A 21,822-nucleotide genomic window follows, 5' to 3' on the forward strand; every position below is an offset into this window, starting at 1 on the left:
ACAGCAGGTTAGGCATGTTCTCTGCTATCCACTTTGTTTTAATTATTATTAGGGTCAGTAGTTTTTTTTCTCCAAGCATTCAGGGAGGGTTGATTTGCAACATGATCTGACAGTTGACCAGGCGATGCGTTAAGAGGTGCTGAAAAGGAAATCATGTGCAGATATGGCTACACCCTGATAAGCAGGGCACAACAATTCCATGATTGGGCGTATGATCGTACAACATCCCTGATCACAAATGCATGATCTAATTAGGCTGGCCAAGAGCCAATTGCTGAACCCCTGACACTCACAACCATCGAGAAAGTGGTCATAGATAAATGTATACGCTCTCTCCCGGTTGAAGCTCCCAGTTAGCCAGCCAAGTTAACCCGCAGAGTGCAGATCAGCTGGTGGTTCCGGTTGAAGGACAGGAAGTGGCTTTGGAGGTTCTGCGCAGCGGAAAACCACGGAAGACAGAACCCTCCACTCACCCAAAGGAGCGGAAAAGGAAGGCGGACAAGGCCGTAACCCCAGCCAAGGATGGGGGACACCGACAGGCAGCTCCTTGAGATGACGCCCCTTCCTGAACCTGAACCAGTGCTACGAGTGTGGTGAGCTGGGACACATCGCCTGGAACTGTCCAGCCCGCAATGTCCCAATGCCTTCAGCCTCAGCCAGTGAGGTAGCCACCGGGCGTCCCTGTGGCTTACTGAGGGCATGCTGGGCTGAGGAGTGTGGTCCTTCTCCTGTCACCCGGGTAAGAGCCAACGGAAAGGACACCACGGCACTTTTGGACTCCGGGAGTATGGTGACCTTGATCTGACCTGACTTCGCCCGGTCCCTGAACCTGACTGACACTGTGAGACTCCTCCACCTACAGACCACAAAGGGACCAGTGGTTAAAGGGACCAGTGGTTAAAAGCAATGGTTCATGCTTTCAGTTTCACGCGAATGCTGCCATCAATCAACGGTTTCTGGTTTGGGAATGTTTTAATTGTTGCTATGGGAATGACATCATCAATGCAATTTCTAATGAACTCGCTCACCTAATCAGTGTATTCGTCAATGTTGTTGTTGGACGCAATGCGGAACATACCCCAATCCACGTGATCGAAGCAGTCTTGAAGCGTGGAATCAGATTGGTCAGACCAGCGTTGAACAAACCTGAGCGCGGGAGCTTCTTGTTGTTTTAGTTTCTGTCTGTAGGCAGGAAGCAACAAAATGGAGTCGTGGTCAGCTTTTCCAAAAGGAGGGTGGGGGAGGGCCTTATATGCGTTGCGGAAGTTAGAATAGCAATGATCCAAGGTTTTACCAGCCCTGGTTGCGCAATCGATGTGCTGATACAATTTAGGGAGACTTGTTTTCAGATTAGCCTTGATAAAATCCCCAGCTACAATGAATGCAGCCTCAGGATATGTGGTTTCCAGTTTGCAAAGAGTCAAATAAGGTTCGTTCAGGGCCATCAATGTGTCTGCTTGGGGGGGAATATATACGGCTGTGATTATAATCGAAGAGAATTCCCTTGGTAGATAATGCGGACGACATTTGATAGTGAGGAATTCTAAGTCAAGTGAACAGAAGGACTTGAGTTCCTGTATTTTGTTGTGGTCACACCATGTCACGTTAGTCATAAGGCATACGCCCCCGCCCCTCTTCTTACCAGAAATATGTTTGTTTCTGTCGGCGCGATGCGTGAAGAAACCCGCTGGCTGCACCGATTCCGTTAGCGTCTCTCGAGTGAGCCATGTTTCCGTGAAGCAAAGAACGTTACAGTCTCTGATGTCTCTCTGGAATGCTACCCTTGCTCGGATTTCATCAACCTTGTTGTCAAGAGACTGGACATTGGCGAGTAGTATGCTAGGGAGTGGTGCACGGTGTGCCCGTCTCCGGAGCCTGACCAGAAGACCGCTACGATTCCCTCTTTTACGACGTCTTTGTTTTGGGTCGCAGGCTGGGATCCATTCCGTTGTCCTGGGTGGAAGGCAGAACACAGGATCCGCTTCGGGAAAGTCATATTCCTGGTCGTACTGATGGTGAGTTGACGTTGCTCTTATATTCAGTAGTTCTTCCCGACTGTATGTCATGAAACCTAAGATGACCTGGGGTACCAATGTAAGAAATAACACGTAAAAAAAAAAAAACTGCATAGTTTCCTAGAAACGCGAAGCGAGGCGGCCATCTCTGTCGATGCCGGAAATGATCGATTCTGTAATGATTTTAGGAAGGTAAATTAAATCTCAAAGTTCGACGCCTATCCCATGCCCTGATTTGATGAACTAATAGAATGGCTAGGGACCGCCCGATTGATCAGCACGCTCGACCTGACAAAGGATTATTGACAGGTGCCCTTAGCTCTCAAGGCATGGTAGAAAACTGCTTTCGCCACCCCGGATGGTCTGTTCCATTATAAGAAGCTGCCCTTTGAACTGCAAAGGGCCACGGAGGTTGATGGACATGGTTCTCTGACCCTATCGGAAGTACGCGGTGGCGTACATTGATGATTTTGTGATCCATGAGAGTGAGTGGGAGGCACATCTAAACCAGGTGATCACAGTACCAAAATCCCTAATAAACTTCCCCTTTGCATTCTATTTGTGCTACTGGTGCCTGTTTTGTTATTGAACTTGGTGACGTGGAAACCCCACACCCTTGATCTTGCTACAATGTAAAGTGCTGGTCCTATGTTTTATGAGCTGAAATGTAAAAAATCCCCGAAATCTTCCATATGCACAAAGCTTATTTGTCTATAATGTTGTACACAAATTTGATTACATTCCTGTTAGTGAACATTTTATCCTTTGTCAAGATAATCCAGCCACTTGGCATATCAAGATGATTAAACAGCATGATCATTACACACAGCTGCGTGATCATCAAGGAGGGGGGTGTGAATGCTGAAATATAGCCCTTTTGTGGGGAAAAAACTAATTCTGATTGGCTGGGGCTGGGGCTGGCTCCCCAGTGGGTGGGTCTGGCTACCTCCCAGGCCCACCCATGGCTACACCACTGCCTAATCATGTGAAATCCATAGATTAGGGCCTAATGAATTCATATAAATTGACTGATTTCCTCATATGAACTGTAACTCTGAAAAATATTTGAAATTGTTGCATGTTGCTTTTATATTTTTGTTCAGTATAAATAACGTCCCTAACAGACTTTTTAAGGTGGAGCAAAATGCCTTGATTGTCAGCTGTCTAGCACGCTGCTCTGAAAAATTGCCTTGGATTAATTCCTGACCTACGTAAAACGACTCAGAAGTCTCACAGCAATGATGTTGTATAAAAGAAGAGAAGTGTGCTGCCTTACCTGGCCACCAGGAGGCACCAGTTGTAGAGCACAGCAGTCGAGATGATCAGGAGCCAGTGGTAATAGATATTATCAGCTGGAGATAATATCAACATACCTGGACTCTTACTGCAGGAAGGGGGGAGAGAGGGGTGAGAGGAAGTGAGTGACAGAGAGGGAGTGAGTGACAGAGAGGGGTAGGGAGAGAGAGAGAGAGAAAGAAAGAAAGAAAGAAAGAAAGAAAGAAAGAAAGAAAGAAAGAAAGAAAGAAAGAAAGAAAGAAAGAAAGAAAGAAAGAAAGAAAGAAAGAAAGTGTGTGAGAGAGAGTGGAAGAGTGGAATTGCTTTGCTGTGTTTGTCAGCTGACTGGTGGTATGAATTGTCACTATTTGTAGTAAATCAGAAATTAGGAAATCATACGGAGTATCATACCTGTGTATGTGGTCGTTGTGGACAGTGGGCTCAGCATCCTGTCGTGATTGGCTGATCCTGCTGGGCGGAGCCTGCAGATCAGGGCCTCGGAACCTTTCCAGGAACGAATCAGGTCTCTCTTGCTCCTCAACCAAACTCTTATGAGCCCACTCTCTCAAAGTCACCACCATGCTGACCAACCTGGAAACACACACAGAACACACACACAAACACACATGTATATTAGGATATTGTGACATAACATTGTATTGTACTATGTTAGAAAATATTGACATATTATTTATACCGAAGCAAAAATTATAAAACACAGTTCATATCAGGAAATCAGTCAATTGAAATAATTTCATTAGGCCCGACTCTATGGATTTCATGACTGGGCAGGGGCGCAGCCATTGGTAGGCCATGGAGGGCATAGGCCCACCCACTGGGGAGCCAGGCTCAGCCAATCAGAATTAGTTTTTCCCCCAAAAAGGGCTTTACTACAGACAGAAATACTCCTCGGGATTTTAAAATTCAGTTCATGAAACATTGGACTAACACTTTACATGTTGCGTCGGTAATTTTGTTCCTTGTATAAACGTTATATGTGAATATAACAGACAACAGTGTTTTTTGTGTCACCTGGACATGGCTCCTCTCCCTCTGAAGGAGTTCTGGGAGGTGAGTCCTCTCCGGTCAATGACAGCCATCCGTTGTAGTTCTGACGACGTGTCATCACACATAGACTGGCCCCTACACGAACACATGAAGGATTAAGAAGAGTGTGTGTGTGTGTGTGTGTGTGTGTGTGTGTGTGTGTGTGTGTGTGTGTGTGTGTGTGTGTGTGTGTGTGTGTGTGTGTGTGTGTGCATGTGCGTGCATGTGCGTGTGTGTGTGCGTGCGTACACCTGAGAGACATCCTATTAAACATCCTGTGTACCAGTCAAAAGTTTGGACACACCTACTAATTCAAGGGTTTTTCTTTATTTTTGCAATTTTCTACATTGTAGAATAATAGTGAAAAACACATATGGAATCATGTAGTAACCAAAAGAAGTGTTAAAAAAATAAAATATATTTCAGATTTTAGGTTCTTCAAAGTAGCCACCTTTTGCCTTGATGACAGCTTGCACACTCAGAGGAAGGGCCCCAAAATGTTCAAAGACTCCAGTCACCAGTCATAATTCTCTATGCTACGACACGGCAAACCATACCGGAGCACAGGTCCACGTCCAAAAGGCTCCTCCACCCCCAAGCCATCAGACTGCCAAACAGCTTCTACCCTCAAGCCATCAGACTGCCAAACAGCTTCTACCCTCAAGCCATCAGACTGCCGAAAAGCTTCCACCCCCAAGCCAAGACTGCCAAACAGCTTCCCCCACCCCTGCCAAACAGCCATCAGACTGCCAAACAGCTTCTACCCTCAAGCCATCAGACTGCCAAACAGCTTCTACCCTCAAGCCATCAGACTGCCAAACAGCTTCTACCCTCAAGCCATCAGACTGCCAAACAGCTTCTACCCCCAAGCCATCAGACTGCCAAACAGCTTCTACCCTCAAGCCACCAGACTGCCAAACAGCTTCTACCCCCAAGCCATCAGGCTGCCAAACAGCTTCTACCCTCAAGCCATCAGACTGCAAAACAACTTCTACCCTCAAGCAATCAGACTGCCAAACAGCTTCTACCCTCAAGCCATCAGACTGCCAAACAGCTTCTACCCTCAAGCCATCAGACTGCCGAACAGCTGCTACCCTCAAGCCATCAGACTGCCAAACAGCTTCTACCCTCAAGCCATCAGACTGCAAAACAGCTTCTACCCTCAAGCCATCAGACTGCCAAACAGCTTCTACCCTCAAGCCATCAGACTGCCGAACAGCTTCCACCACCAAGCCATCAGACTGCTGAACAGCTTTTATCCCCAAGCAATCAGACTGCTGAACAGCTTCCACCCCCAAGCCATCAGACTGCCAAACAACTTCTACCCTCAAGCCACCAGACTGCCAAACAGCTTCTACCCCCAAGCCATCAGACTGCCAAACAGCTTCTACCCTCAAGCCATCAGACTGCAAAACAGCTTCTACCCCCAAGCCATCAGACTGCCGAACAGCTTCCACCCTCAAGCCATCAGACTGCCGAACAGCTTCCACCCTCAAGCCATCAGACTGCCGAACAGCTTCCACCCCCAAGCCGTTAGATCGCTGAACAATTAATCAAATGTTCACTGGGAATATGTACATTGAACCCACCCCCCTACTAGTCATCCTGCAAGGAGCTATGTTAAACACCTAACCTGACAGACATCCTGTTAGTAGCTATGTTAAACACCTGACAGACAGCCTGCTAGTAGCTATGTTAAACACCTGACAGACATCCTGCTAGTAGCTATGTTAAACACCTGACAGACATCCTGTTAGTAGCTATGTTAAACACCTAACCTGACAGACATCCTGTTAGTAGCTATGTTAAACACCTGACAGACATCCTGCTAGTAGCTATGTTAAACACCTGACAGACATCCTGTTAGTAGCTATGTTAAACACCTGACCTGACAGACATCCTGTTAGTAGCTATGTTAAACACCTGACAGACATCCTGTTAGTAGCTATGTCAAACACCTGACAGACATCCTGCTAGTAGCTATGTTAAACACCTGACCTGACAGACATCCTGTTAGTAGCTATGGTAAACACCCAGTTACCCTGCCTCTCAGAGGCTGCTGCTGGTCACTGGCAAGCCAGCGGTGGAAAATAGGATGGTGTGCTGCTGGAAAATAAATGTGTGTGTGTGTGTGTGTGTGTGTGTGTGTGTGTGTGTGTGTGTGTGTGTGTGTGTGTGTGTGTGTGTGTGTGTGTGTTCATACCGACTCAGATGACTCAGGTTGCTGTCTGCTCTCTCGCATTCCTCGTCCAGCCATGTCTTCACTGACAGCCTCTGAGACGCCAGCTCAGTACCCTCACCCAACACCTGCCCCGTCATCTAGACACACAGTGTGAAGGTCAGCCAGGACATGGATTGTCCAGAAACATAACCAAACGTAACCAACAAGCTGCCATCACCATGGAGACAACCTTGGCCACCATAGCAACCGCCTGGTCACAGAAACAAAGAATGGGATGAGTAACGAAGGAGAGAGAGGGAGGAGAAAGATGGGTGGGGAGTAGGAGAGAAGAGGAAAGAAAATGAGAGGGAGAGAGGAAAGAGAGAGCGTGAGGGACAGAAAGGGAGATTGAGAGAGAGGGAGAGAGGAGAGAAGGAGAGAGGAGAGAAGGAGAGAGGAGAGAAGGAGAGAGAGAGAGGTAAAGAGGAAAGGAATAGTGGGATGAAGAGAGGAGAAGTGTGAAGTGAGGAACCCTAGACAAATACCTTCACATTTGGTCTTTTTCAGGCTTCACCTTCCTGTTGTCCTCCGTCCCTGTAGAATGCTAGACACTAGATTGTCCCGTCCCAGCCAGTCAACCAGGCACACAACCTCAAAACCAACTCACCGTGTACTAACATTGAGTAGTAAACCACAGACTAAATCATCTGTCTCTCTCCATAGCTGTGTGAGTGTGTGTATGTTGAAAAAGTCTGTCAGTTTAGATGTGTGTGTATGCTATAGAGGTCTGCCTATATGTCAATCTGCCCCTGAATGCAACAGGTTATTTCTGTGAAATCCAAACACAGACATATGGAGGGACGAGGGGAGAGATGAGAGGGAGGAGGGGAGAGATGGAAGGATGGAGAGACGAAGAGATGGAGAGAGTGGGAAGAGCTGAGAGGAAATGAGAGGGTAATCATATGCCACTCCAAACAGAAACACACCACACGCCTCCCTTCATCTCAGTTCAACTAAGGCAAATGCTTTCTCTCTCTCTCCATCCCTCCCTCTCCCTCCATCAATCAGTCTCTCTCCATCCCTCCCTCTCCCTCCATCAATCCGTCTCTCTCCATCGCTCCATCTCCTTTGAGTGGTGGTCTTCCAACATTCTGTCTTTGTGTTCAACCCCCTCCCAGCTCCTGTCCTATTGTACCATGAGCTCATCATTATTCAGGAAGCTTGTTTGAAGTGTGTGAAGTGCCGAGAACATTTGGTAATGTGTATGTGTGTGGACTAAGTGCAGAAATTCCATTCAGAGTGTTCTGTTTCATGTTCAGATCTGCTAATTAATACATGGTTATATTAGAGATACAGGTAGCTGATTAATACATGGTTATATTAGAGATACAGGTAGCTGATTAATACATGGTTATATTAGAGATACAGGTAGCTGATTAATACATGGTTATATTAGAGATACAGGGAGCTGATTAATACATGGTTATATTAGAGATACAGGTAGCTGATAAATACATGGTTATATTAGAGATACAGGTAGCTGATTAATACATGGTTATATTAGAGATACAGGTAGCTGATTAATACATGGTTATATTAGAGATACAGGTAGCTGATTAATACATGGTTCTAATTGAGATACAGGTAGCTGATTAATACATGGTTATATTAGAGATACAGGGAGCTGATTAATACATGGTTATATTAGAGATACAGGTAGCTGATTAATACATGGTTATATTGGAGATACAGGGAGCTGATTAATACATGGTTATATTAGAGATACAGGTAGCTGATAAATACATGGTTATATTAGAGATACAGGTAGCTGATTAATACATGGTTATATTAGAGATACAGGTAGCTGATTAATACATGGTTATATTAGAGATACAGGGAGCTGATTAATACATGGTTATATTAGAGATACAGGTAGCTGATTAATACATGGTTATATTAGAGATACAGGTAGCTGATTAATACATGGTTCTAATTGAGATACAGGTAGCTGATTAATACATGGTTCTAATTGAGATACAGGTAGCTGATTAATACATGGTTATATTAGAGATACAGGGAGCTGATTAATACATGGTCATATTAGAGATACAGGTAGCTGATTAATACATGGTTATATTAGAGATACAGGTAGCTGATTAATACATGGTTCTAATTGAGATACAGGTAGCTGATTAATACATGGTTATATTAGAGATACAGGGAGCTGATTAATACATGGTTATATTAGAGATACAGGGAGCTGATTAATACATGGTTCTAATTGAGATACAGGTAGCTGATTAATACATGGTTATATTAGAGATACAGGTAGCTGATTAATACATGGTTATATTAGAGATACAGGTAGCTGATTAATACATGGTTATATTAGAGATACAGGGAGCTGATTAATACATGGTTATATTAGAGATACAGGGAGCTGATTAATACATGGTTCTAATTGAGATACAGGTAGCTGATTAATACATGGTTATATTAGAGATACAGGTAGCTGATTAATACATGGTTATATTAGAGATACAGGTAGCTGATTAATACATGGTTATATTAGAGATACAGGTAGCTGATTAATACATGGTTATATTAGAGATACAGGTAGCTGATTAATACATGGTTATATTAGAGATACAGGTAGCTGATTAATACATGGTTATATTAGAGATACAGGGAGCTGATTAATACATGGTTCTAATTGAGATACAGGTAGCTGATTAATACATGGTTATATTAGAGATACAGGTAGCTGATTAATACATGGTTATATTAGAGATACAGGTAGCTGATTAATACATGGTTATATTAGAGATACAGGTAGCTGATAAATACATGGTTATATTAGAGATACAGGGAGCTGATTAATACATGGTTATATTAGAGATACAGGTAGCTGATTAATACATGGTTATATTAGAGATACAGGGAGCTGATTAATACATGGTTCTAATTGAGATACAGGTAGCTGATTAATACATGGTTATATTAGAGATACAGGTAGCTGATTAATACATGGTTATATTAGAGATACAGGTAGCTGATTAATACATGGTTATATTAGAGATACAGGTAGCTGATTAATACATGGTTATATTAGAGATACAGGGAGCTGATTAATACATGGTTCTAATTGAGATACAGGGAGCTGATTAATACATGGTTCTAATTGAGATACAGGTAGCTGATTAATACATGGTTATATTAGAGATACAGGTAGCTGATTAATACATGGTTATATTAGAGATACAGGTAGCTGATTAATACATGGTTATATTAGAGATACAGGTAGCTGATTAATACATGGTTATATTAGAGATACAGGTAGCTGATTAATACATGGTTCTAATTGAGATACAGGTAGCTGATTAATACATGGTTATATTTATGATTAATACATGATACAGGTAGCTGATTAATACATGGTTATATTAGAGATACAGGTAGCTGATTAATACATGGTTATATTAGAGATACAGGTAGCTGATTAATACATGGTTATATTAGAGATACAGGTAGCTGATTAATACATGGTTATATTAGAGATACAGGTAGCTGATTAATACATGGTTATATTAGAGATACAGGGAGCTGATTAATACATGGTTATATTAGAGATACAGGTAGCTGATAAATACATGGTTATATTAGAGATACAGGTAGCTGATTAATACATGGTTATATTAGAGATACAGGTAGCTGATTAATACATGGTTATATTAGAGATACAGGTAGCTGATTAATACATGGTTCTAATTGAGATACAGGTAGCTGATTAATACATGGTTATATTAGAGATACAGGGAGCTGATTAATACATGGTTATATTAGAGATACAGGGTAGCTGATTAATACATGGTTATATTAGAGATACAGGGAGCTGATTAATACATGGTTCTATTAGAGATACAGGTAGCTGATTAATACATGGTTCTATTGAGATACAGGTAGCTGATTAATACATGGTTATATTAGAGATACAGGTAGCTGATTAATACATGGTTATATTAGAGATACAGGGAGCTGATTAATACATGGTTCTATTAGAGATACAGGTAGCTGATTAATACATGGTTATATTAGAGATACAGGTAGCTGATTAATACATGGTTATATTAGAGATACAGGTAGCTGATTAATACATGGTTATATTAGAGATACAGGTAGCTGATTAATACATGGTTATATTAGAGATACAGGGAGCTGATTAATACATGGTTCTATTAGAGATACAGGGAGCTGATTAATACATGGTTCTAATTGAGATACAGGTAGCTGATTAATACATGGTTATATTAGAGATACAGGTAGCTGATTAATACATGGTTATATAAGAGATACAGGTAGCTGATTAATACATGGTTATATTAGAGATACAGGTAGCTGATTAATACATGGTTATATTAGAGATACAGGGAGCTGATTAATACATGGTTCTAATTGAGATACAGGTAGCTGATTAATACATGGTTATATTAGAGATACAGGTAGCTGATTAATACATGTTTATATTAGAGATACAGGTAGCTGATTAATACATGGTTATATTAGAGATACAGGGAGCTGATTAATACATGGTTCTAATTGAGATACAGGTAGCTGATTAATACATGGTTATATTAGAGATACAGGTAGCTGATTAATACATGGTTATATTAGAGATACAGGTAGCTGATTAATACATGGTTATATTAGAGATACAGGGAGCTGATTAATACATGGTTATATTAGAGATACAGGGAGCTGATTAATACATGGTTCTAATTGAGATACAGGTAGCTGATTAATACATGGTTCTAATTGAGATACAGGTAGCTGATTAATACATGGTTATATTAGAGATACAGGTAGCTGATTAATACATGGTTATATAAGAGATACAGGTAGCTGATTAATACATGGTTATATTAGAGATACAGGGAGCTGATTAATACATGGTTATATTAGAGATACAGGTAGCTGATTAATACATGGTTATATTAGAGATACAGGTAGCTGATTAATACATGGTTATATTAGAGATACAGGTAGCTGATTAATACATGGTTATATTAGAGATACAGGTAGCTGATAAATACATGGTTATATTAGAGATACAGGGAGCTGATTAATACATGGTTATATTAGAGATACAGGTAGCTGATTAATACATGGTTATATTAGAGATACAGGGAGCTGATTAATACATGGTTATATTAGAGATACAGGTAGCTGATAAATACATGGTTATATTAGAGATACAGGTAGCTGATTAATACATGGTCATATTAGAGATACATGTAGCTGATTAATACATGGTTATATTAGAGATACAGGTAGCTGATTAATACATGGTTCTAATTGAGATACAGGTAGCTGATTAATACATGGTTATATTAGAGATACAGGGAGCTGATTAATACATGGTTATATTAGAGATACGGGTAGCTGATTAATACATGGTTATATTAGAGATACAGGGAGCTGATTAATACATGGTTCTAATTGAGATACAGGTAGCTGATTAATACATGGTTCTAATTGAGATACAGGTAGCTGATTAATACATGGTTATATTAGAGATACAGGTAGCTGATTAATACATGGTTATATTAGAGATACAGGGAGCTGATTAATACATGGTTCTAATTGAGATACAGGTAGCTGATTAATACATGGTTATATTAGAGATACAGGTAGCTGATTAATACATGGTTATATTAGAGATACAGGGAGCTGATTAATACATGGTTATATTAGAGATACAGGGAGCTGATTAATACATGGTTCTAATTGAGATACAGGTAGCTGATTAATACATGGTTCTAATTGAGATACAGGTAGCTGATTAATACATGGTTATATTAGAGATACAGGTAGCTGATTAATACATGGTTATATAAGAGATACAGGTAGCTGATTAATACATGGTTATATTAGAGATACAGGTAGCTGATTAATACATGGTTATATTAGAGATACAGGGAGCTGATTAATACATGGTTATATTAGAGATACAGGTAGCTGATTAATACATGGTTATATTAGAGATACAGGTAGCTGATTAATACATGTTTATATTAGAGATACAGGTAGCTGATTAATATATGGTTATATTAGAGATACAGGTAGCTGATAAATACATTGTTCAAAAACCAGGACTATTCTAAGTGACCCCAAACTTTTGAATGGTAGTGTTTATGAACATTGTAGTAGTTATATATGTAGTATATATGTTATAGTAGTAGGTATATATTAATATAGTAGTAGTTATTGTCATGACGTTGGCCTTGGTTTATGACAGTCATAAATACCTCTTCCCCCCTTTTTCCTCTCTCTAACCTACTAAGGTTACATTTAAATAAAAACTTGGTTAACATAGAGATTCTGGGAACATCAGTATGTGGGGGGAAATTAACTATATTCTGGTAATCCGGTCAATTGAACATATGCAGTGGTACTTAATGAATATGATGTCAGTTCGGTTGTCATCTGAGACATTCTCATCAATGATAAGATGGCATAAACTCTACAGTGGAAAGTCTACACATCAGAGTTATCAGATTCACATGGAATTGTTGTTCAATTTAAATGTTTGAATATGACATTTTTTGTGATGGGGTGAAATGTGATTTTAGCTTCTAAAATGTGAGATGTGGGTTTTCATAAGATAGGGCTCTGCTCAATCAGTGGCCCTCCCCTGTGAAGAAACAAGGGCTATAAAACTTTTCAAACACACCCTCCTCTTCCTTCCTATATAAGCTCTTGACGACAACATAACTTTCTGTTCCGCGGATGCGAGGATGACGATCCCATGTCAGAATGGTTCAGATAAAACTACAGAACGAAGCCAACATCAGCATGAGCTTTGGTTGCGAATGGAATGAACTTTGAACTCTTATTCAAGACAGAAGTGATACCTCCTAGCCGTTGAGTTAGCGACCGCAGCTGCAAACGCAGGTTAGGAAGGAACAGACAGAGTATCCCATCTACCACACAACGACGTTACTACAACTTATCCAAGTGACCACCAGAGACATTCTTCAAAGGACAAAGGACTCGGTTTGGCAACACGGCCTTCCATCTACCACCAACCTACTGAAGCGCAGCTCAGAGTAAATATTTATTTTCCTTTTCCAAATGGGCGGTAATTTAGAATGCATAAGATACTGTATTTACGATAGCACAACTTCTTCCCTTTGTTCCCCAGTCTCCCGGCTCTTTCACTCAAACCCCGCCCCTTTTCCTTTGTGTAACAAGCCGTCATATCTGTTCCGCCCGCTAGGGCCGTTTTCCTATGACGTAAAGAATTATCCAGGTATAATTAATTCTTTGTATATGTAATTCTGTGTGATTAGTTAGGTATTTAGTAAATAAATAATTAAACCCAATTTTGTATTGCTGATTCAACTTGTTAGCCAGGATTCTTGCAGATAACCAAGAATTTACAACTTTCAGATGACGAGACTGAAGTAAAATTAGGATTAATGTTGACTGCTATTGATGTAAAATATTACTAGTTCTTTATAGTTTATTCGGAAGATAACAGCTCTATAAATATTATTTTGTGGTGCCCGACTCTCTAGTTAATTACATTTACATGATTAGCTCAATCAGGTGATATTAATTACGGAGAAATTATTTTATAGAATAGCATGTCATAGCAATTAATCCGGCATAGCCAAAGACACAACATTATATATGTAGTATATATATATGATATAGTAGTAGGTATATATGAATATAGTAGTAGTTATATATGTAGTATATATGATATAGTGGTAGGTATATATAAATATAGTAGTAGTTACATATTGTGGCAGACCAGGGGGTTTGGTCAAGACGTTTACACAGATCAGACAAGGACAGAGTAGGATTAGCTCAGTTTCAAGGGTGTTTATTTAAATAATAAATCAAAAAGAAAAGGATAGGTCTCCCCATGAGACCCTCTCCGGGATATCGTGTTCGTGTCTTGCTCTATCCACAAAAACTGAACTCCCTCCTCATACCTCTACAGCCATCCCCAACTATATGGGAGTCCTTTCTTCCCCCACTCTCCCTGTGTGCTGCCCTTCTGGCAGCTTTATGGGCCTTGCACAGCTGGTGAGCAATCTTCCCTTGATTACTCACCAACTCCCAATCAGTCCCAATTAGTCCTGGCCGGTGAGCCCGTTGAGACCTGGCACATCTTCCCGACCTTGGCTGTTGTTAGGAATATTATGAATAAATGACTAAACAATATCCTCATTTTAAATAGAACTGTAACTAAGTAAACTTATACTCTGTTTTATTATATCTGATTAACAATATGAGTTCATAAGAAGGGATTTGTGGCATGAACAAGGAGTAATTAAATATAACGAACACCATTCCAAACTAGTCTGGAGAGGAGTGGGTTAAGTAAGCAGATAGGGTCGTTAACCTATGGTTGAACCGACGAAACTGAGCTCTGGGGTGTTTTAGATAAGGCAGTGAGTGCATTCCTAGGTTTTCTGTTAATTAGAACTGTCAGCTAAGTGGTGATCGATAATGGTGAGGGATCAAGAGTTAATTCAGTTATGTTGTGTGACCTGTGAGTGTGTTAGTGAGTTGGAATTAACTTTTAAACTCACTTAATTCTAGGTCGGGAGGAGGGGATTCATTCTAGAAGCAATGAAATGACATCATGTTATTGTATATAAACTGTTGCTTGTGGTAACGTAGCAGCGCGCTCAGAGAATAAATTCTGTTACCTATTATTGATAAGACTGGTCTCTGTCTATTTTATGCAAACAAGAATCTTACAAATTCTCCTAAAATAGATTAAGGGAATTCAATTAATGAAAACATATTGGAATAATTCAATTACAGTAACAGCTGTGGATGATGATATCAAATCAAATCAAATTTTATTTGTCACATACACATGGTTAGCAGATGTTAATGCGAGTGTAGCGAAATGCTTGTGCTTCTAGTTCCGACAATGCAGTAATAACCAACAAGTAATCTAACTAACAATTCCAAAACTACTGACTTATACACAGTGTAAGGGGATAAAGAATATGTACATAAGGATATATGAATGAGTGATGGTACAGAGCAGCATAGGCAAGATACAGTAGATGATATCAAGTACAGTATATACATATGAGATGAGTATGTAAACAAAGTGGCATAGTTAAAGTGGCTAGTGATACATGTATTACATAAGGATGCAGTCGATGATATAGAGTACAGTGTATACGTATGCATATGAGATGAATAATGTAGGGTAAGTAACATTATATAAGGTAGCATTGTTTAAAGTGGCTAGTGATATATTTACATCATTTCCCATCAATTCCCATTATTAAAGTGTCTGGAGTTGAGTCAGTGTCATTGTCAGTGTGTTGGCAGCAGCCACTCAATGTTATCATTCAGATAGGTCGCTGGGTACTGCTGGTGGGGTTGAAGTACTCTGTTCATCAGTTGCTGGAATGTGGGCGGGGCTCCGTGGGGATCGAACGAAAACGCTGTCTTCTCCTGAGAGGAGGCTGCTAATGGTACCTGCCTTTGGTCTTTGGTCAGGTCAAGGGTGCTGATGTACCGGGCCTTTCCCAATCGGTCGATGAGCTCGTCCACCCTTGGCATGGGGTAGGCGTGGAATAAGCTTATGTCATTCACACCCCGGAAATCATTACAGAAGTGGAGGCTACCGTCCGGTTTGGGCAACAACACGATGGGGCTGCACCATGCATTGTAGGACTCTTCAATGACCCCCATCCTCAGCATAGCCTCCACTTCTTGTTTCACGGCCTTCCTTTGGGCCAATGGTATCTGATATGGCCTCTTTCGTACTATTTCCCCGGGCCGGGTACGGATGTGGTGTTCAATGAGGGTTGTGCGGCCTGGCGTGTTCCGATGAATCCCTGAGCTCTTGCCTCTGGGCCAGGTCAATGTCTTCATTGCTCGGGACCACCACTGGTACCGTTGGTGTCCTGGGTCCCGACCATAACACGGCCAAGGCTGTCCTCTCGTGCCACTTCTTCAGCAGTTTCACGTGGTAAATCTGTTGGGGTTTCCATCTCCTCGGTTGCCGTACACGGTAATTGACAGGTCCCAACTTCTCGATCATCTCGTATGGCCCGTGCCATGTTGCCAGGAACTTACTTTCGGCCGTGGGGATTAAGACCAACAACCTGTCTCCCACCTGGAATTCTCAGGGCTGGGCTCCCTGATTGTAGACCTGGGCTTGGTGAGTTGGGCCTTCCCCATATGTTCCCTAATGACTGGCCATATGGCTGTCATCCGCTCCCTCATCGTCTCCATGTGCTCTACCACGCTGCGTAATGGGGTAGGTAGGGCTTCCCACACCTCCTTAGCGAGGGCCAGTAGGCTGTGTGGCCTCCTCCCGCAGAGGATTTCAACAGGGGAAAACCCAGTGGAGGACTGGGGTACTTCTCAGATTGAGAACATTAGGTGGGGTAGTAGCTGGTCCCAGTTGTTCCCCAAGGGTGTTTATTTAAATAATAAATCAAAAAGAAAAGGATAGGTCTCCCCATGAGACCCTCTCCGGGATATCGTCTTCTGGGCTTCGTGTCTTGCTCTATCCACAAAAACTGAACTCCCTCCTGTTACCTCTGCAGCCATCCCCAACTATACAGGACTCCTTTCTTCCCCCACTCTCCCTGTGTGCTGCCCTTCTGGCAGCTTTATGGGCCTTGCACAGCTGGTGAGCAATCAGCCCTTGATTACTCACCAACTCCCAATCAGCCCCAATTAGTCCTGGCCGGTGAGCCCGTCGAGACCTGGCACATCCAGCAGATGGAGCCATTGCCTCACGATGTATACTCCGTCTGTCACCAGGGCTCGACGAGTCTCCCCCTGGTGGCTGACCTGCTGTACGCCACAATATGTACTGTATATGAATATAGCTATAGTAGTTATAGTTATATATGTATTATATATAATAATATATATACATTATATATATATATAATGTATTATATATGAATATAGTAGTAGCGTGTGTGTATATACATATATATATGAATATAGTAGTAGTTATATATGTAGTATATATGAATATAGTAGTAGTGTGTATATGTAGTGTATATGAATATAGTAGTAGTCTATATATGTAGTATATATGAATATAGTAGTAGTTATATACAGGTGAATTCGGAAGTTTACATACACTTAGGTTGCAGTCATTAAAACTTGTTTTTCAACCACTACACAAATATCTTGTTAACAAACTATAGTTTTGGCAAGTCGTTTAGGACATCTACTTTGTTCATGACACAAGTCATTTTTCCAACAATTGTTTACAGACAGATTATTTCAGTTATATTTCACTGTATCACAATTCCAGTGGGTCAGATGTTTACATACACTAAGTTGACTATGCCTTTCAACAGCTTGAAAATTCCAGAAAATTATGTCATGTCTTTAAAAGCTTCTGATAGGCTTATTGACATCATTTGAGTCAATTGGAGGTGTACCTGTGGATGTATTTCAAGGCCCACCTTCAACTCAGTGCCTCTTTGCTTGACATCAAGAAAATCAAAAGAAATCAGCCAAGACCTTGTAGTAAAACGCCAAATGGATCTACCTCCTGGCCCTCTTCCTTACCCACCCTTACCCACCAATGGTAGAGACAGAGATGACCACGCCTACTGAAATGCCAGATTGGACAGCGTCACCAGAAGATGACTCAAGCCAACCCACTACTGAACAAGACTGGTGTCAGGAAGAACCACCCTCTGCCTCAAGTGACACCTCTGAATGGGAACAGCTGTTAGACTCATTGCTGATAGAGTAAGGGCACTGTCATAAACGGATGCCCATATATGTACTGTTATAAGAGTAAGGGCACTATCATAAACGGATGCCCATATATCAACTGTTGTTAATATGTGGTAATGCAGCTGTGTGTCCTCCAAAGTTTGTTGAGGGGAGGACACTCACGTGACCTCGAGTGAGAGATAAAAAAAAAAGGTATATATAGAGAAACTGCCGATACTTTCTTCTTGAATTCTGAATTCATTTAGACAACCATTTGACTTAGGTTAATTGGCACCTGACTCAAATTACTTAAAGATTCTAACTTGTTGGATCTGAGAAGTGTCTCTCCGATATACCGTTTAACTATTGAACTGCTGTTCTGTCGCCTGTGGCCTTGGTACTTGTATACTGGTGCAAATTACATCCAGAGAAAGTCTAAAAAACTTAACCTCTCGATTGAGCTCAGTACCTCGCCCTAGTTGCATGGCACGGACGCTGCAGTAGTTCAACGGGACTGAGAGTCACTCTAGTCCTTAAGTTGATCCCCTGTCTATACCTATGGTTATCCGAATTGACTCTGTCGCCTGTGGCCTTGGTGCTTGTATACTGGTGCAAATTACATCCAGAGAAAGTCTAAAAACTTAACCTCTCGATTGAGCTCAGTACCTCGCCCTAGTTGCATGGCACAGACTATTCGATATTCCAGTGGGGCAGGGAATCACCAGGGCGTTCTCTCATCCAGTCCAAACTTGAATCTCTAAATTTAGTAAAGCACCGACTCCAATTCAACCTCTCAGCCAGTAGAGGGGAGTCGCTACCTACCTAAATTCTTAAAAGAACTCTGACCGACTGAAACTCTGCTCCTGATACCGTGGGTCTCCCTGTCATCTTTTAAAGGTAATTAAGTAGAAATATTATGTTTTATTAGAGATAAGTGTTATCATTGTACCAGGCATTATAGAGCATTAAGGCAGTTGCATGTTTTTGATTAACGCTGTGTGTAACCAAGTAACAAATTGTGTATTTTGAAGTGTGTTTGATTGTAAAAGACAAAAAACAGAGTGTTTCCAAAAATAAACGGTAGCCATATTTTGCCTCGAGTAAAACGTCCTCCCTAGACAGTTAATGGCATGGGAGATAACAACTTTGACACTCCCCTCTACCGGGACACTGGAAACGGAGACTAATACTCTATGACAAAGTGAGTTATCATTAAAAGACAAGGAGGAAGGTGTGTCCAGTAGTGATTCATTAAATTGTCTTATCGATCTATCTAAGTTTTATCATCCAAGCGATACATAGCCGACGGGCAGAGTAGTGAGACTAAGTTGACTAAAGGTCCTCACGCTTTAAACTAGATACATCACAGAGGGGAAATACTCAACCTGAGGGAAATCATATAGAGACTGGTAGGAAGAAGGCTTAATAACAACTCAAGGATCCATTAGTGGTGTAAAAGGAGTCTAGAGGATAAACGTGGGGTTCACACATCCCAGCTAGACCGTTGAGAGTGACAAGGCAAAAGACCTCTCTACGCGGACAACGTATCAATAAAGAAAGAGAGGCAGGGCTACGCGAGCGGTCCTGGTTATACCGAGATAGCCTGAAGTATCTATAGTGCCCTGTCCAATCAAGGGAACGGGACGCTAACCATCTCTAGCACCCCGCTGCCGGCCAAGGGGCGGGGCTGAAGGTTTCGTATCGCGACAACCTCAGGAAAAAGAATTGTAGACCTCCACAAGTCTGGTTCATCCTTGGGAGCAATTTCCAAACGCCTGAAGGTACCACGTTCATCTGTACAAACAATAGTATGCAAGTATAAACAACATGGGACCACGCAGCCGTCATACCGCTCAGGAACGAGACGCGCTCTGTCTCCTAGAGATGAACATACTTTGGTGTGAAACGTGCAAATCAATCCCAGAACAACAGCGAAGGACCTTGTGAAGATGCTGGAGGAAACAGGTACAAAAGTATCTATATCCACAGTAAAACGAGTCCTATATCGACATAACCTGAAAGGCCACTCAGCAAGGAAGAAGCCACTGCTCCTAAACCGCCATAAAAAAAGCCAGACTACGGTTAACAACTGCACATGGGGACAAAGATCATACATTTTGGAGAAATGTCCTCTGGTCTGATGAAACAAAAATCGAACTGTTTGGCCATAATGACCATCATTATGTTTGGAGGAAAAAGCGGGAGGCTTGCAAGCCAAAGAACACCATCCCAATCATGAAACACAGGGGTGGCAGCATCATGTTGTGGGGATGCTTTGCTGCATGAGGGACTGGTGCACTTCACAAAATAGATGGCATAATGAGGCAGGAAAAGTATGTGGATATATTAAAGCAACATCTCAAGACATCAGGCAGGAAGTTAAATCTTGGTCGCAAATGGGTCTTCCAAATGGACATTGACCTCAAGCATACATCCAAAGTTGTGGCAAAATGGCTTAAGGACAACAAAGTCAAGTTATTGGACTGGCCATCACAAATGTCTGACCTCAATCCTATAGAAAATTTGTGGGCAGAACTGAAAAAGTGTGTGCGAGCAAGGAGGCCTACAAACCTGACTCAGTTACACCAGCTCTGTCAGCATTTTTACTAGGATTAAATGTCAGGAATTGTGAAAAAGTGAGTTTAAATGTACTTGGCTAAGGTGTATGTAAACTTCCGACTTCAACTGTATGTTGTGTATATGAATATATTTGTAGTTATATACAGTGCCTTGCGAAAGTATTCGGCCCCCTTGAACATTGCGACCTTTTGCCACATTTCAGGCTTCAAACATAAAGATATAAAACTGTATTTTTTTGTGAAGAATCAACAACAAATGGGACACAATCATGAAGTGGAACGACATTTATTGGATATTTCAAACTTTTTTAACAAATCAAAAACTGAAAAATTGGGCGTGCAAAATTATTCAGCCCCTTTACTTTCAGTGCAGCAAACTCTCTCCAGAAGTTCAGTGAGGATCTCTGAATGATCCAATGTTGACCTAAATGACTAATGATGATAAATACAATCCACCTGTGTGTAATCAAGTCTCCATATAAATGCACCTGCACTGTGATAGTCTCAGAGGTCCGTTAAAAGCGCAGAGAGCATCATGAAGAACAAGGAACACACCAGGCAGGTCCGAGATACTGTTGTGAAGAAGTTTAAAGCCGGATTTGGATACAAAAAGATTTCCCAAGCTTTAAACATCCCAAGGAGCACTGTGCAAGCGATAATATTGAAATGGAAGGAGTATCAGACCAATGCAAATCTACCAAGACCTGGCCGTCCCTCTAAACTTTCAGCTCATACAAGGAGAAGACTGATCAGAGATGCAGCCAAGAGGCCCATGATCACTCTGGATGAACTGCAGAGATCTACAGCTGAGGTGGGAGACTCTGTCCATAGGACAACAATCAGTCGTATATTGCACAAATCTGGCCTTTATGGAAGAGTGGCAAGAAGAAAGCCATTTCTTAAAGATATCCATAAAAAGTGTTGTTTAAAGTTTGCCACAAGCCACCTGGGAGACACACCAAACATGTGGAAGAAGGTGCTCTGGTCAGATGAAACCAAAATTGAACTT

The 21,822-nt window shown here is 41.5% G+C and overlaps 1 pseudogene; it reads right to left on the reverse strand.

Moving 5' to 3' along the window:
* LOC112236227 overlaps positions 1 to 6,720 on the reverse strand; it is a 31,578-nt pseudogene extending 24,858 nt beyond the window's left edge.
* Positions 6,721 to 21,822: the final 15,102 nt, after the last annotated feature.

Source organism: Oncorhynchus tshawytscha, linkage group LG08 (assembly GCF_018296145.1).
Source record: "Oncorhynchus tshawytscha isolate Ot180627B linkage group LG08, Otsh_v2.0, whole genome shotgun sequence".
Lineage (NCBI taxonomy): Eukaryota > Metazoa > Chordata > Actinopteri > Salmoniformes > Salmonidae > Oncorhynchus > Oncorhynchus tshawytscha.